At 42.8% G+C, this 17907-nt stretch overlaps 1 long non-coding RNA gene across 3 annotated transcripts in view; it reads left to right on the top strand.

Moving 5' to 3' along the window:
- The first annotated feature begins 1808 nt into the window (after nucleotides 1–1808).
- LOC309604808 overlaps nucleotides 1809–17907 on the top strand; it is a 35082-nt gene continuing 18983 nt past the window's right edge. The window contains exons 1-2 of one of the 3 annotated variants that reach the window (XR_014231057.1): nucleotides 1809–8635; nucleotides 8962–14098. This is a non-coding gene — a long non-coding RNA (uncharacterized lncRNA). Of the gene's footprint in view, nucleotides 14099–17907 lie in introns of all 3 variants that reach the window. The other 2 variants (XR_014231058.1, XR_014231059.1) reach the window with 2 other exon arrangements.

Genomic DNA, 17907 nt, shown 5'->3' with positions numbered 1-17907 from the left:
AAAGTCATGTTTCTATCTCAGCTATGCTAGGAGGACTGCTAGGTTTTAAAAATACCACTAATTCCCTTATGGACCGGAAATCAAAACAAACAGAAATCAGAACAACAACCAAAAAAGCAAAAAAACCTCAAAACCAAAACCAGCCAACCAACCAACCAACAAACAAAATAACCCAAACCACTCCATATAAATAAAACCAGCACTTTAACTGGTTAATGGTGTGTGACACATATATGGTATTCCTGTACTGAAAAATAAAACAATAAAACATAAGTTCTATATAGCACTTTGCAGTTAGTGAAGCATTTTTAGACACATCTACTTTGATCTACTTAAAAACCTCATAATACTATGATCTCCACTTTCATGAGAGGATGAAAGGAGGAATGGGAAGGAATAGAGGAGACCAGAGAGAGGGAGGCAGGAATTGAGTTTGACTGGACAGCTGGGGGGAGATGCCGAGGACCACCACGTGCAGCTGTACTGGGCTGTGCACTGCACAGTCATATATAGTGGCCTCAGAGATATCTGCCAGCTTAGGAACATCACAGAAGTATGAGATTCATGTGTTTAATATCTCTAACCACATCAGGTTCCAAATATAACTTACACTACTGAGTGAGGTAACAATTCTGCCTCTCAGCAAGATACATTGCCTGGGTCTCATGTACAGGGCCCTGAAGACTTGCTGGCCAGAACCGGGGCTTCTCCCATTAGCTGGGCCTGCACACCACGGCTAGATTTTTTTCCATGTACATCCACATGGGGCTCTCTGGGGCAGGCCCGACCAGGATGGAAAAGTTCCATTTACTCAGCACCTCTAACATCCCACAAATGCACAGAGCAGGAACATGTATATCATCCTCTGCAATCCTCTTCATGACCTATGCGGTAGGTGTCTGCTATCCCCATCTTATAAATGAAGACTCCGAAACTCAGAGAGGCTAACTGCCCTATCCAATCCAACACTGGCATCAGATGGCATCTGAAACCTCCAAGAGGACCTGGACAAACATTCAGACTAATGAAAGAAGTTAGCAAAAGGAAAGGAGAATTCCTGCTGAAGCCAAGGATGAAATAGGCAGAGAGAAAGGTGCAGACACACAGAGTATGATATTATACTTTGATATTCCAAGAACAAAATTATGTGAATACTTGCCAGCAATGGATTGAGTTTGCAGCAATTCCGTGAAGAGCCTGCCTGAGAAGAAAGTTGCCCAAGAGGGAAAAAAAGAAAAATTCTGCCTGAGAAAAAGTCTCTGAGAGGGGAGCACCCCCCAGATTGAGAGACTAAAGGCAGTGGCCACCCAGATACTGAGCATGGGTAAATTTGCTCTTGACGTCACGGTATGGGAAGTGACCAGTTTTCACAGAATGCAGACAAAATTACAGAAATATGGGAATGAGGTATTTTATGAGGCAGGTTAACTGATATAACTAAATAACTTTTTTTTTTTTTTTTTTTTTTTTTTTTTATTTTTGGCTGTGTTGGGTCTTCGTTGTTGCGTGCGGGCTTTCTCTAGTTGCGGCGAGCGGGGGCTACTCATCGTTGTGGTGCGCGGGCTTCTCACTGCAGTGCCTTCTCTTGTTGCAGAGCACAGGCTCTAGGCACACGGGCTTCCGTAGTTGTGGCACGTGGGCTCAGTAGTTGTGGCTCGTGGGTTCTAGAGCGCAGGCTCAGTAGCTGTGGCACACGGTCTTAGTTTCTCCGTGGCATGTGGGATCTTCCCGGACCAGGGCTCGAACCTGTGTCCCCTGCATTGGCAGGCGGATTCTTAACCACTGCGCCACCAGGGAAGTCCTAACTAAATAACTTTTAATTTGTGGAATAAAAAATGTACAAATTAGAAAAGTGTGATGGAACTCTGTGTGCTCATCACCTGCTTCAATAATGATAATATTTGCCATTCTAGTGTCGTCTCTCTTGCCACACTTTTTTTTCTGGCATATTTTAAGTGAATTCCTGCCATCATATTTACTTTACATGTAAATACTTCAGAATGAATTTCTATGAGAAAAAGGTATTTTTAGTACAATCATGCCATTATCACATCTAACAAAACAATTTCTTACTATTATTCAATATTCAGTCTATGTTAAATTTTGATGGACTGTCTTATAAATCTCCTTTTATAATTGGTTTGTTTGAATGAAGACACAAACAAGGCTCACACATTGCATTTGGTGGTCATGTACTGTTGTGGAACTTCTATATCTATTGAATACTTTTTGAGCACCACTAAAACCAATGACCCGAAGGCAATCTGAGGTCAGGGTGCTGTAACCTATGCAAGTTAACCACAATACTACACTAGGAGATCAAACACATGAAGAGGCTAAGAGTTGTAATCAATTTAGAATGATGGATTTAAAAAAAAAAATGCCGAAGTATTGCACCCAAACTACTTAATTACAAATGGAAAGATAGGAGTGTTACAATAGAGAAACTCAGCAGACACCAACATAAGCAAGGGATCATTACAAACCTCTCCAGTAATAAGACATATCAACATTATTAACCCCTTGATATGATGAGAAGAATACAATAAACATTTTGTGGTATTTTGCTAAAAATGCATTACATGATTCCAGTCATGAGAAAACTTTGGACAAACCCAAATTTTACAAAATAACTGAAAGTGTCAAGTTCATGAGAGACTAAGACATTGTTACAGATTGCAAGAGATAAGAAGACCTGACAACTAAATGCAGTGTAGGACCCTAGATGGACTCCTGGAACAGAAAAAGAACATTCATGGGAAAAATGGTGAAATTCAAATAAGGTGTGTAGTTTAGTTAATAATATTGTATTAATGTTAATTTTCTATTCTTGATAATCTTTTTATTTTCATGTAAGATGTTAACATTAGGGGAAGGGGGGAAGGGATATAAGAGAATTTTTGTGCTATTTTTGCAACTTTTCTGCAAGTCTAAAACTAGTTCAAAATAAAAAGTTAAAAAAAAAAGTCTGACACATTCTTTTAATGTACATGTTGGTTTCTGTAACTGTGAAATCAACCATAAATGGTCAGCAGCTCCTCCAGGTAGAGGGGAGTCAGTATTTTGTTTAAATGGTCCAGTTTGTCTTTTATTTAATTAATTAATTTATTTGGCTGCACCGGGTCTGAGTTGCGGCACTCGGGATCTTCGTTGCCGCGTACAACATCCTCGTTGCGGCATGTGGGATCTTTTTTTAGTTGCAGCATGCGGGATCTAGTTCCCTGACCAGGGATCGAACCCGGGCCCCCTGCATTGGGAACGCGGAGTCTTAACAACTGGACCACCTGGGAAGTCCATGTCTTCCTTCTTGTTGGCTCTCCTGATGTGAAGGCAGCATGGACCATGATCACTTTCTCCTGACATCATGTACTTTCCTGATACCGTAGTGCTCAGTCACCATCACCACTGGCACACACACAGGCTTTCTGATAAAAAGCTTTCTGACCCAATTCTCTAACAGTTTCCTATGTGTTCTGCTTCCACGCCTACCCATTCTATCACTCCTGCCCCAACCCCCAGGCCCAGGGCTGGTACCCTCCAGTCTTCCTCCTTTCAAGTTAGCCTGGCCACTCCCCACTTCCAACCTGGTCAAGGCTCTGGGAGAGATGACCACCACACTTCAAATGTCAGTGGACAGTGTGAGTACCCCAGTCCATAATGTGACAAGAAAAGCCTAGCAAGCTGATTTCAGTACTGAGATAACTAAATAACTTTTAATTTGTGGAATAAAAAATATATAAAATTAGAAAATTATGATGGAACTCTTCAAAATTAGAAAAGTATGATGGAACTTCCCAGTGCTGGGAAGTGGGAAGCATCCAGTTCCCACTTCCCAAGACTGTTTTGGACTTGGTGGCCCTCTGGCTGGGATTCTAGCTAACCTCATCCCATTCCTGGATATTGGGCTTATTTTGGACAATTGACAAATGTGTATGAGCTATGCTGCTTTAACCAGAGGACCAAATGGTTAAGATAGAAGTTTATAAAACTCTCAAGGAAAAATCCAGAGATAAGTGAGTCGCCCAGGCTAAGGTCATCTAAGAAGCCAGGATCCTTCTATCTTGTTGCTTCACTAACCCCCGGGCCTTGCCTTTGTTTTCATGGCTGAAGCTGCCTCACCAGGACCAGGTCTGGGTTTCAGCCCATGGGAAGGTAGAAAAGGAAGAGCCAGGCATCTGGCCTGTAAGCTGTTCACATCATTTCCATTCATGTCCCATGGGCCAGAACTTACTCCAATGCAATAATTAGCTTTAAGGGAGGCTGGGGGGACTTCCCTGGCGGTCCAGTGGTTAAGACTCTGCCCTTTCAATGCAGGGGGCGTGGGTGTGATCCCTGGTGGGGGAACTAAGATCCCACATGCCACACGGTGCAGCCAAAAATAAATAAATAAATTTTAAAAAAAGGGAGGCTAGGAAATGTAATCTCCAGCTGAGTGGCCATATGCCTGGTAAAATTTCAAGGGCCTATTACCAAAAGGAAGAAGGGGAGAATGGATACAGCTGGACAATCATGAGTCCCTATCACACACTCCTTTAGTCCTTTATCCTACTGCCGAGTTTGTTCTCACATCCTTGTATTATTGGCCCTCAAATCTCATTCACACGTGCCCTAACCCAGTGGCTCTCTCTGGACTCCTGGGCCTGGCCTGCTCCTGACTGGTTCTCTTTGCTTTTCCTCTAAGTCCCTGTTAGGAACTTGCTTGGGGTGGGGTGGGGGACTTCTGATGGGAGAAGGTGTCAACAAGAGAGAAACACACACTGGTCAGAATGGCCATCATCAAAAATTCTACAAACAATAAATGCTGGAGAGGGTGTGGAGAAAAGGGAACCCTCTTGCACTGTCGGTGGGAATGTAAATTGATACACCCACTATGGAGAACAGTATGGAGGTTCCTTAAAAAACTAAAAATAGAACTACCATATGACACAGTAATCCCACTACTGGGCATATACCCTGAGAAAACCATCATTCAAAAAGAGTCATGTACCACAATGTTCATTGCAGCTCTATTTGCAATAACCAGGACATGGAAGCAACCTAAGTGTCCATCGAGAGATGAATGGATAAAGAAGATGTGGCACATATATACAATGGAATATTACTCAGCCATAAAAAGTAACGAAATTGAGTTATTTGTAGTGAGGTGGATGGACCTAGAGTCTGTCATACAGAGTGAGGTAAGTCAGAAAGAGAAAAACAAATACCATATGCTAACATATATATATGGACTCTAAAAAAAAAAAAATGGTTCTGATGAACCTAGGGGCAGGACAGGAATAAAGATGCAGACATAGAGAATGGACTTGAGGACACGGGGAGGGGGAAGGGTAAGCTGGGATGAAGTGAGAGAGTGACATGGACATATATACACTACCAAATGTAAAACAGATAGCTAGTGGGAAGCAGCTGCATAGCACAGGGAGATCAGCTTGGTGCTTTGTGACCACCTAGAGGGGTGGGATAGGGAGGGTGGGAGGGAGATGTAAGAGGGAAGGGATATGGGGATATACGTATGTATATAGCTGATTCACTTTGTTATACAGCAGAAACTAACACACCATTGTAAAGTAATTATATTCCAATAAAGATGTTAAAAAAAAAGAGAGAGATAGAAACAAAACATTGACAGCCCAGGTTGGGGCCATTCAAGGCCAGATCCACCTACTTTACAGATGTTGCAGCTATGTGTGGATTCAGCTTACATGAATAAAACATGTAAGAGACGTTGGGGAGACATTTCAGGGCTTATGCTCGGGAGAGAAAGTGGTTGAAATGAACACTTGAGGGAGGGTCCAGGTACAAGCTAGAGCCTCTGCCTACCAGGACACATGATTTCATCTGCCTCTTCCCCCTCCACCTCCTCATCTTCAGCCTCTCTAGCATCATTATAACCATTATGACCTCCATTTATTGAGTACTATCAGCGCCAAGCATTCTACACACATCATCTCTTTTGATCTCTACTCCAACTCCAAGAGATAGGCTTTATTATTTCTATCTTACAGCTTCAGAAACTGAGGCATAGAGAGATAAGAACTGACTATACCGTTGTTGAAAGTGTTAAATTAGATAATTCACATAAAAACATCTAGCTCAGTGCCTGGAAAACAGAAAGTACTCAATAACTATATTAGCTTTTATTGTTTTAACAGAGGAGGAAACAGGCTTACAGAAGACAAGTGATTTGCCAGTGTTGGCTCCAGAATCTACACGTAGAAGGGGCTTAAGGTGGTGATCTGGTTTGGGCTTTTGGGAGACTGTTCTGGTTGAAGCTGTGTTTGCACAAAAAGTATATCATGTTCACTTAGCTTGAGAATAACAAAAATACCAAAACTTTCGAATAAGGTTATATTCATACTTTGCATAAGATCAAGAATATTTCAACTGTTTGTTATAATGATGATTATGATCATCGTCTGGGATAGCTTGAGGTCTGAGAGAATCATGGATGGCTAAATCCCCTCCAAGCTACCTCTTGGTGCCCTTACTGTAATGGCCCAAGCTAGGATCTGAAAGCAGTTCCGATTCTAGAGCCCACGATTTCATTACTACCCTGTACCCTCTGTGAGTTGGCAGAAACTTGAGTAACTGAGGGTTCGGTTTTCCCTGAGCTGGGCCTCCCGCCTGAGGAGTTGGGGGTTGGTGACCTCCCCACACTTCTGTGACTCTCTCTGGGACTGCCATCCCTGCTTCTCACAAGCAAAACTGAGGCACAGAATCCCCAAAGGTAGATTTCCTTTCCTTCCATTTCCTGAACAGCATTCTAGCACTTAAGATGAACTTGGACTGGGTTTCTTCACCCTTCTCCAAATTGCTCTGGAAACTGTCTCACAGCATTAGGGCAAATCTCCTGTCAGCACAGCAGACCTGCCAGCTGTGACAGTCTCCATTTAATCAGAATTTTCATTCTCCCCTGGAAGGACCCAAGGTGCTGTCATAGGCTCTTCACAGACAGCAGTAATTGTAAAGTCTTTCTGGCTTTACCCCTGAAGGGGTCCAACGAGGTTCTGAGAGTTTCTGGATAACTGTGGTGATAACACTGTGATAACAAGGCAAGGCTGGAATTTTACAAGTGAAGGCTTCTCAGCTCTGAAGATAATGTCAAAGATACCAGTTTGTAAAAGCTTGTTTCAGATTCTGACCAGAGGTTAAGAGTGGTGTTTGGTCAGCTCCAAGTGAAAAGCAAATCCAGCCCTGCAGCTAGGGAGGTGGACGGCTGCCCCCATTCTCTCACTCACTGATGGATCCATTCCCTCCTGGGTCGCCACATATTTATTGAGCTCCTACTATGTGTCAAACACCACACTAAGCGCTGGGAATGTGATGACCTGCATAGTCCCCACCTCAGTGGCCACTGTCTTCTGTAGAGGACACGGCTGTGTAATCAGACAAACGCTATATTTTCTTTATATTGGGCCCAAATCTGTGAGTTTGTCTATTTTTATACTTTTCAAACATCCTGAGCACTGACTGTGTTGGATGCTGGGGATATGATGTTGGGAAAGGCTGTTTCTGCCCTCAGTGTCTACTGTCTAAGGTGAATCTGGGCACAAACAACCAAAAAGCAGTGTGCTAACCAGAGCTGTGGCCAAGCGAGATGGTTAATTTTAGGTGCCAATTTGGGCCACAGGGCGCCCAGATAATTGGTTGAACATTATTTCTGGGTGTGTCTGTGAGGGGATTTCTGGATGAGATTCACATTTGAATTGGTGGAAGAGTTAGCACCCAACATGGGTGGGCCTCATCCGGTCTGCTGGGGGCCTGAATAGAATAAAAGGCTGAGTAAGAAAGAATTGTCTCCCTCTGCCTGTTGTCTTCGAGCTGGGACATGGGTCTTCTCCTGCCTCCAGACTTGGACTCAGACCGGAATTACATCATCAGCTCTCCTGGTTCTGAGGCCCTTGGACATGGACTGGAGCTACACCATTGGCTCCCTGGGGCCTCCAGCTTGTCAACTGCAGATCTTGCACTTCTCAGCCTCCATGACTGTACGAGCCAATTCCTTATAGTAAATCTATCCATCTAGTATCTGTCTGTCTGTCTATCTATCTATCTATCTATCTATCTATCTATCTATCTATCTATCATCATCTATCCTATTAATTTTGTTTCTCTGGAGATCTCAGACTGTACACCAGGCAATGATGGGAGTCCAGTAAGAGACATTGAAACGTCTGGCGCATTGAGCAAAAATGCCCTTGTGGGTTCCCCGTGCTTTTGAAGGCTGGGGCAATGAGGGCTGAGTCAGACTGCACGTGGGTCTGGGCCAGCCTCCTCCCCTGCCCTCCCTTCCCCTGTTCTCTCCTTCCCTCCTCTTCTCTCCTTCCCTCCTCTCCCTCCCCTTGTCTCTCCTCTTTGATTCTTCCACCATAGTCTATTTCTTGCTGTCCCCACCTACTCCTGGATCTCATTATCCTAAGGTTCTTTCCTATCTCTTAAAGCTCCTGTTACCAGGTAGGTGTCAGATGGACATATTTCGCACCAAGATGTGAATAATTAATAAGCCTCTTATGGGTATTAGGCAGGAAAGCATGCATGTGACCTTATGGAGAGAACAGGCTCTCTTGACTGTACGTGGGGCCGGAGACCATAACTCAGCATGTCTGAGACACAAGTCACCTGCCAGGAGAATGAGGTAAACTGCTGTAAACCTTTATTTGATAATTTTTAAAAAACCCGCTTCTATCTAAACACAGCCATACAGCGGAAAATTGCACTGCTGGCAGAAAGCAGTCACGATAACTAAGAGAAACTCTACAGGAACAAAGGAATCATTAGCTAAAAAGCTGGTGCTCCACGGGATTAAAGGCAGACACGCAGACGTAGGTCAAGGAATGATTGGGGTTTGGGGTGGGAGGAGGGGGTAGTTTCCTGGCCATGAAGGCTCAGAGCCTCCCAGATTCCAGTGTGTAAGGATCTAAAACACCCCCGCAGGGACTTTGACTCCATTTCTGGTTTCAGCCAAGGTGAGAGAGTCCAGGCCACGGAACCTGCCCAGGCCAGATCCACAGCCAAGTCCACCGCCGGGTCCTAAGAAGGCTCAGCTTCCCAGGGATCACGTGTATCACGGAGACCGCCACAGTCTTAGCCCTTCACCCCGCCAAAAGGCCTCATGAGAAAATGCGAATGACCACGTGAGGGCGCTATTACCTCACAATTTTCCTGCAAAAACTGCCCTCTGCTAACAGGGATGTCCCCCATCGCTTTTGTTTCTGCGGCTCAGCCAAGGGATGCCTCTGGGAAAGAGGGTGACACACACTCCCGGATCTGCATTAATATGGAAGAGCAGAGGTAAGAACACTTTCTAAGTTCTGAAAATGCCTTGATGTGTTATCATTTTGAAATGTTAACAGGGCACCTGTTTTCAATGATCAACAAAGAATGGTGTTGAAGAGCAAGGGCCACGCTGCCCAGACGAGAATGGGGGTTTGAATCCCAGAGCCACACCCACTAGCTGTGTGACTTTGTCCAGTGACTGAGTCTCTCTGGGCTTCAGTTTTGTCATCTGCTTCTTCAGGTACTTGTGAAGGTTAAGGGAAAGAGTCACATAACATTTCCTGGCACCGTGCCAGGCACATACAGCTTTAAAAAAAAAAAGCTATCCTCATTAAACACTATTTTAAAATTTTAAAAAAGAGATTATGAAGGCATCAGCTGCTTGCAAGCCAAAAAGTGTGGGCTGGGGTCCAAGGCTGTACAATTGGATAAAAAAAGAAAGGGGTATTTAGACAGCAGGATGGGACAGGACAGGCGAAGCAAAGCAAATGCCACCAGAAAGGGGAACTTGCTTTCTCCCTCCTTCTCTCGTATAAAAATGCTGTGTTGGTGCAGCGCTCATAGGCTCACCTGGCCGAGAACCAGCTTCCTTCAGTATTACTCTCAAACTTGCCACTCTGAGCAAATTTCTTCTCATCTCCTTTTGCTTATTCAGACTGCTGCTCACCCCAGCTTAAAGAGCACAGTGGTGGCCAAAATGTAATTCGGGGTTTGGGAATTTGAGAGGAAAGGAACCATCTCCAGCTAGCCAAACTGTTACACAGCCCACGTGGACTCCAGGTCTGACTAACCAGGAGCTTGGTATGTGCAGTAATTATGCACACTTGAGTTGAGTTTCGTGAAAACATATGAAAGAAACGTTACTTCCTCTTTTAAAAAGGCTGAGGGTAAGAAGCATTCCATTAGCAATCATTATGTGGGACTATTGCAAGGGTTGGGCTCTGTCAATGAATTTTAACCATGAAAGAAAAGGAAATCTAATTGGGGGCGAAGGTAGTTTTAGGAATGGCAGCTTATGAGTTTTGTACTGACAGGTGCTAGTGAAAAGCTGATTAATCCCATTCAAGAATATAATAGGCTACATTTGCACAGCACTGCATAGGCTACCAAGTACTTTTATATAAATTCTCTCATTTAATAATTCCAACCACGCTTTGAGATACAAAGACGACAAAGAGTATTATCACTATCATTTTAAAAAACAGCTTTATTGAGATATAATTCATATACCAAACAATTCAGCCATTTAAAGTACACAATTCAGTGGTTTTAAGCATATTCACAGATATATGCAGCCATCACCACAGTCAATTTTAGAACATTTTCATTATGTCAAAAAGAAGCCCCCTGTCCTTTAGCTATCACTCCCTCTTCTTCTCTCTCTCCACCTCCCCCCACTCCCAGCCCTAAGCAACCACTAATCTACTTTCTGTCTCTACAGATTTGCCTATTCTGTTATTTCATATAAATGGAATCATATACTATGTGGTCTTTTGTGACTGGCTTCTTTCACTTAGCATGTTTTCAAGGTTCATTCATGTTGTAGCATGTATCCATACTCCATTCTTTTTTGTGGCTTTATACTATTCTATTGTATGGAGAGAACACATTTTGTTTATCCATTCATCAGTTGGTATACATTTGGGTTGTTGCTACCCTTTGGTTATTTTGAATAACGCTGCTGTAAATATTCATGTACAAGTTTTTGTATGGACATATGCTTTCATTTCTCTTGGGTATATATACCTAAGAGTGGCATTACTGGTTCATATGGTAGCTCAATGTTTAAGCATTTGAGGAACTGCCAGATTTTTTTCCACAGTGGCTGCACTTTACATTCCCATCAGTAATGTATGAAGGTTCATATTCTCCACATCCTTGCCAATACTTGTTATTATCTGACTTTTTGATTCTTGCCATTCTAATGGGTGTGAAGTGGTATCTCATCGTGATTTGGATTTACACATCCCTGATGACAAACGATGTCAAACATTTTTTCATGTGTTCACTGATCATTTGTATATCTTCTCTGGAGAAATGTCTTTTTAGATCCTTTGTTCATTTTAAAATTGGGTTATTTGTATTTTTTATTATTGAGTTGTAAGAGTTCTTTAGATAGTCTAGATAAAATACCTTATCAGATATATGATATATTTTCTCTCATTTGATGAGTTCTCTTTTAACTTTCTTGATAGTGTCCTGTGAAGCACAAAAGTTTTTAATTTTGAGAAGTTTATTTATCTTTTTTCTTTTGTTGCTTGTGCTTTTGGTGTCGTATCTAAGAATCCATTGTCAAAGCCAAGGTCATGAAGATTTACTCCTATGTTTTCTTCTAAGAGTTTTATATTATATTTTTGCTCTTACACTTAAGTATTTGAGACATTTTGAATTAGTTTTTGTATATGGTGTAAGGGAAGGGTCTAACTTCATTCTTTTGCATGTGGGTATACGGTTGTCCCAGGAACATTTGTTGAGAAGTCTATTCTTTCCCCTATTGAATAGTTTTGACCCTCTTGTTGAAAAAGTTGACCATAGACACATGAGTTTATTTCTGGACTCTCAATTCTATTCCATTGATCTATGTGTCTATCCTTATGCCAGTACCACACTGTCTTGATTACTCTTGCTTTTGAAGTTTGAAATTGGGAAGTCTGAGTCCTCCAAATTTGCTTTTCATTTCAGTATTGTTTTGGCTATTTGGGGCTTCTTGAAATTCCATACGAATTTTAGAATCAGCTTGCCAATTTCTACAAAGAAGTCAGCTAGGATTCTAATAGCTATTGCTTTGAACCTGTAGATCATTTTGGGGAGTATTGCCATCTTGACAATATTAAGTCTTCTAGTAAATAAACATGAGAGATTTTTCCATTTACTTAGCTCTAATTTCTTTCAACAATGTTTTATAATTTTCAGAGTATAAGGTTTGAACGTCTTTTATTAAATTTATTCCTATTATTTTATTCTTTCTGATGCTATTGTAAATGAAATTGTTTTTCTTAGTTTCATTTTTGGATTGCTTATTGCAAGTATATAGAAATGCAGTTGATTTTTTATATTGATCTTGTATGCTAAAACCTTGATGGACTCATTTATTAATTCTAATATTTTTTAGTGGATCCCTTAGGATTTTTCTATATACAAAATCATGTCATCTGTGAATAGAGACAATTTTCCTTCTTCTTTCCCAATCTGGATGCCTACACCTCCAAGGAATCTACCGATCTCCTCCCAGTTGCATTTCACTACTAACTCCGCTATTTTTGAGAGCATCCTTAGACCAGCTTCTCAATTTGGAACTCTTTGTTCTACGGCCTGCCTCTTCCCCTGGGCAAAATTTTTGAGGGAAGGTTCTACAGCTGTGGGTAGAGACAATGGTGTGCTCCTCTCTGAGTGACTTCTTTGCTTTAGTTGCTCTGTGCTAGGTGGGGGGCAATAGCCTCGAGTCTTTTTGACTTCCCTCTCCTGGCTGGAACCCCTACCCTGGGAGCTGGGACAAGGGGTTCAGGGCCCCAGTATTCTCCTTGGTGCAGTGCTCAGGGTAGAGCCTCTGTCCCGCTAGTAGGGCGGGGAGAAAGAGGGGAGCCCCCACCTCCCAGCTGCACTTGTCCAGAAATCAGTGTCAGCAACAGGTAGCTGAGGGCAAGAGGGGCAACACTGATGTCTCAGCCCTCCGTGTGCTGCAGGGAGAGAGGGCCTTGTGTTCCGGAGTGGAGGACTAATGTCATTGAGCTGGGAGGGGAGGAGGAAATGTGCAGGTTCAAATACCACAGAGTCTCACTGATCTTACCGAGTTTAGCAGATTTTCTTGACTAAATGTCTTCATTTGATGTATACACTTATGACCGTTTCCAGAGACTCTAAATGTTTCTTTTAAAAAACAATCTTCTCAGTTTTGCAGATGTATCTCCTCATGCTGTCATGCTGGAAGTGGAACCGTAATTACTGTTATTTAATAGGTGAGGACAATGTCCATCTATTAGGGAGACTGGGGGAGTGGGGATCAGAGGGGAAAAGAAAGTCACTCAGGATCAGAACAGTACAAATGCCTAATCATAGAATTCCAGGGCAGGGAAGGATGTTGGATGTTATTTACATTAGATTTTTACTGGATAGAGCAATCTCTACAACCACTCTTGGATGTGGTCCTTTAGTCTCTACTTGAACACCCCCCAAAATGGGGAACTCACTACTATTAGTTTAGACTGAATATTATCCCCATGAGCAACATAACCATGTAAAACCAAAACAGCTTGTGCCCAGCAAGGCTGGCTGTAGGTATAAACAAAAGGGGAAACACAGAAAATAGGTTCTTTGGAATCCTAAGCAACTTTATGTCACCAGCAGGTCATGGGCATGCAGTAAAAAGGCAGCTAGCTGTTTTTGGACACCAGGTGCCCAAGCAACTGTGCTTATTTTAGAACTAACATAGTGCTTACTAAAGAGGTTCAGGACTCATGGGTCTGGAATGCAACGTTCTCTCACCTTCAGGCTGTGCAGACTCATGTTCTACTGTTGATTCTGCTCCAATTATTTTCTGATACTGAAAGAGAGAGAACCAGACCACGGAACTGGCATGTGCCTGAGGAATTTGCTAAGAAATAGGATTTAAATGCCGACCTTGAGAGACAGAGTTGGTGATGACTACTCTCTGAAGGGCTGAGAGCTCGTTTTCATAGTGGCATGTGCTGATCATCTTCTACCCTCTCCAGATCCTTTTTCTACGCTTCTCTGCCAGCTCTGTGCTGGCCCCTGCAGGGGCATCACCTGGGACCCCTCACTAACCATCTTGCCATTGAGTTCAGTCGATGGGGAGCACCAGCAGGTCAGACAGTGAGAAGAGAGGCTCTGGAACCTGGTCTCTGGCCAGAGCTGTGGCCCTTCCTTCTCTGTCCCAGATCCAGTGGTATGATTTCCTGTCCTTGTCCTGTTGGGCCTAGGAGTGATGGTGACAGCTGGTTTCTGGGTGTCTCACCCACCATCCCTTGTTTGTCCGTTGAACATCCATACCTTTGAAACAGACCTTCATTAGCCTCTCTTCAATTTGATCCAAGTGGGGGTGAATTCTATTTCTTATCAGATAGACTCTTTGTTACCACCTTGCCACGGTAACAGTGTTCCTTCTGTCTCCCTCAATTATTATTATTATCTTTTAAAAATAAATTTATTTATTTATTTATTTTTAGCTGCGTTGGGTCTTCGTTGCTGTGTGCGGGCTTTCTCTAGTTGCAGCGAGCGGGGGCTACTCTTTGTTGCGGTGCGCGGGCTTCTCACGCGGTGGCTTCTCTTGTTGTGGAGCATGGGCTCCAGGCACGCGGGCTTCAGTAGTTGTGGCACGCAGGCTCAGTAGTTGTGGTGCACTGGCTTAGTTGCTCCGCGGCATGTGGGATCTTCCCGGACCAGGGCTCGAACCTGTGTCCCCTGCATTGGCAGGCAGATTCTCAACCACTGCACCACCAGGGAAGTCCTCCCTCAATTATTATTAAACCTAGAAAGAAGGCGAGTCCCATGCTGCTGTCCTAACATTAATCCTAGGGGAACCTCATATGCTCATCTGAGTCCCACGTAAACAAAACAGATGACTTTGTTCATATCCTGCCCTGGAATTTTAAGTCTCTATTGGATCCATGACCATGACTCTGTTGATTCCACAAGCTCTTTCCAGAGGTAGAAGACCTAAGATTTCTACATAGCTCGACTGTTGCTTGGAATGAGAACTTGTTTGGTTCCTGAACTTTTCCTGCGTTAGTGTGAAATATGCAAAGTCTGAAATATGCAGTCTTGTACCCTGATGGGATAGTGGGAAATTTCAACACATAGCACATGTTTTCCTAGCTTAATTTTTGAGCAGTTGTCCTCTGAGTTCTGGCTCAAGGCCCTATCTAATCAATAAGAGTCCTTGTCCATGAGCAGGAACTTAAAAAAAATTATTTAAAAAAGTTTAAGCACAAGAAAAGCAAACTACCTTCAGAGGCTTGTGTTAATTCACCCAAGCTCTTTCTTGTTATTCATAGCCAAATGACTAAACTTTCTATTTATAAATAGAGGGTGCTTCCTGAGACCTAGGGACCCATCACTGCTTTTAAGCATTCATGTCACAAGCCATCACAGGCTATATTTTACCAAGTGGTTAGAGGGCAGACTGGTTTGAATCTTTTATTTATTTATAGTGACTAACATACTTGGCACTCACACGTTCTCCTAAAAGCCTGATAACTCCCGTTATCTTCTGCTATAAGTGGTCCTGCTTTCACTGAGTTAAAAATGAGTGTTTGGAGGGGGAAGGGAGATGAGGGCCATTCCGATTTGCCAACAGTTCCCTAAGGCAGGTACGTCTTTGGAGCAGCCTTGCTGGGTACCAAGGAAACCTGTGAATTCACCATGGAAGCTGTCAGGCCAGCTTACAGGCATCAATTATGAAAATCCTGAGTTATTTCTGGAGTAGGTGATTGATGTTTCAAATAGAAGATGACATTTTGATGGGCTCCAGACTTGCTGTGATAGGAGTTAATGAGGATAATGATGATGATAATGATATTTACATTATACCTTTCTTCCAAAGAACGTTTTAGTCTTTTTATCTCATTTGTGTTGAAAATGTCCCTTTGTAGTTGGGAGGGGAAGGTGTTATTAATCTGTTTTTCAGGAGAGAAAATATAGAGTTAATTGCCGAGCTCTCAGGTTCCACTTTGGTGATGAGAAGAGATGTTTAAATGATGAATTAAATTTGGGGAGATTAAGTTTAGAAGAACACCAGTCTCAGTTCCCATTCATCCTATACAATGCTGCCATATCAAGCTCCATTAGTATGACTCCCTGACCCAAAAGTCTTCTGGGGACACTCACAGACTGCCAAATTCTGTCCAAATACCCAAGGCCCTTGACATTCCAACCTACATTGTCTCACTGTGCTCTTATATTTGTCTCATGTTTCAGCCAAACAAATCCACTTGCTTGCCTCTACCACGTGCTCTGAGAACCCCATTCTGCTTTCATGTTTATCATGCTTGCTGTAATTTGTTTAATGTCTGTCTTCCTACTTGGATGTAAATTCCAGGAAAGCAAGGACAATCACCACTGTATCCTGAGGGCCTAGGCAGGTTAACGGGCACACAGTAGGTGCTTCTGAAGTGTACACTGTGCTGTCCCACCTCCATGCCTTTGTCTTGCTGTTCGCCAGACCTCTATCCTGGCTTCTTGAAGCCACAGCTGACCTTTCAAGCCCAGATTAAACCCTGAGCCCTCTGTCTGATCTCCCCTACTTGGGAAACACCACGGCACCATTCTCTTTGGTTCCTCCCTTACCTTCTGTTGTGTTATGATCATCGGGGTGCTTGTGTGGTCTTCCTTCCCCGCCCTTCCCAGACTGTCACCTCTCGAAAGACAGGAGCTGCACCCAGGAGCCTGGCAGAGTGTGGGAACTTGCTAAACATGTGCTCATGTGTCTAAAATGATTGTTGACCAGCATTCTTCATTCAGCAAATTCCCATTTCCAGAATCTGCAGCTTGTCATGAGAGGGGATTTTCCTCATTCTTACCTTCCTTCACTCTCTGCAAGGCTGTGGGGACCAGTCAGGGGAGCCCTGCTAACTCTTGCTTTAAAAAGTGTCTCCCTCTCTCCTCTAAGAGTAGCACTGAACTCTGGCACGTGGGTGGAAGGTTCCATTTCCTGTGGCGGCCCAGAGCAGGTTTGCAGTTGGCAGTTTTTAGTTTCACTGTCCATGTTAATGGCAGCCTAAATAATGGAGAACTAACTGACGCATCGTCAACCGAGCGGTGTGACTAAATCAATGACCTCTCCAGGGGATTTTAGTATTGGTTTGTGCTTCTGATGGGCTTTTGCATGTACCCTTCAGTTATGATAAGAGGACTATGGATTGAGCTAACCCTCGGGGTGTGTGAGAGCTTATAAGCAGAACATGTTTGATAGCCTAAAGACCCCCGGCTACTAGAAATGTGGGCACACCAAACATCTGTGATAGAACACTCCACATAAATTAGAAAAAGCTGCTGTGACAACTGTATTGTGAATTATACAGGGCTGTTAAATTTGATGATGTAGATCTATATTTATTGACATGGAGAGATGGCCACAATATATTGCTAAGTGAAGGAAGCAGGCTATGGAACAGCATGATTATGTACAATCATTCCATATTTATATCTGTATCTAGTCCTAGATGTGAGGATATTCTCCAAGATGTTAATAGTAGCTGTCTGTAGGTGATAAAATTTGGGGTAATTTTTTTCCTTTACTTTTGTTTTTATGTGTTTTTGGGTAAGGTTTGATTTTTATTTTTGCAGTGAGCGGTTATTATTTTTACAGTCAGAAAAAGAGAACAATGAAGCTACTTTCACTTTGAAAAAAATTGTTGGAAATAAAAAGCCTTATTAAAAAAACCTTCATATTTCCTAAAAACTCTTACTATAAAATAAACAAAAACAAAATCCAAACTCTTGCATGAACACAGCAAAAAATTTTTCAACTGTCTCCATAACTGAGCCATATTATAATGTGCTGACGACAGTTAGGAGTCAAAGGAACAAGGGAAGCCTTTTTTAGGAGGAACATATGTGAAATCAAGATCTCCTGACCTCACGTGGATAATATGCGTACTTTTAAAGCACCAGAAG

Source organism: Balaenoptera borealis (genome assembly GCF_965194805.1).
Source record: "Balaenoptera borealis genome assembly, chromosome: 1".
NCBI classification, from domain to species: domain Eukaryota; kingdom Metazoa; phylum Chordata; class Mammalia; order Artiodactyla; family Balaenopteridae; genus Balaenoptera; species Balaenoptera borealis.
The sequence above is the reverse complement of the archived record's forward strand: the minus strand, read 5'-3'. Positions and strand labels throughout refer to the sequence as shown.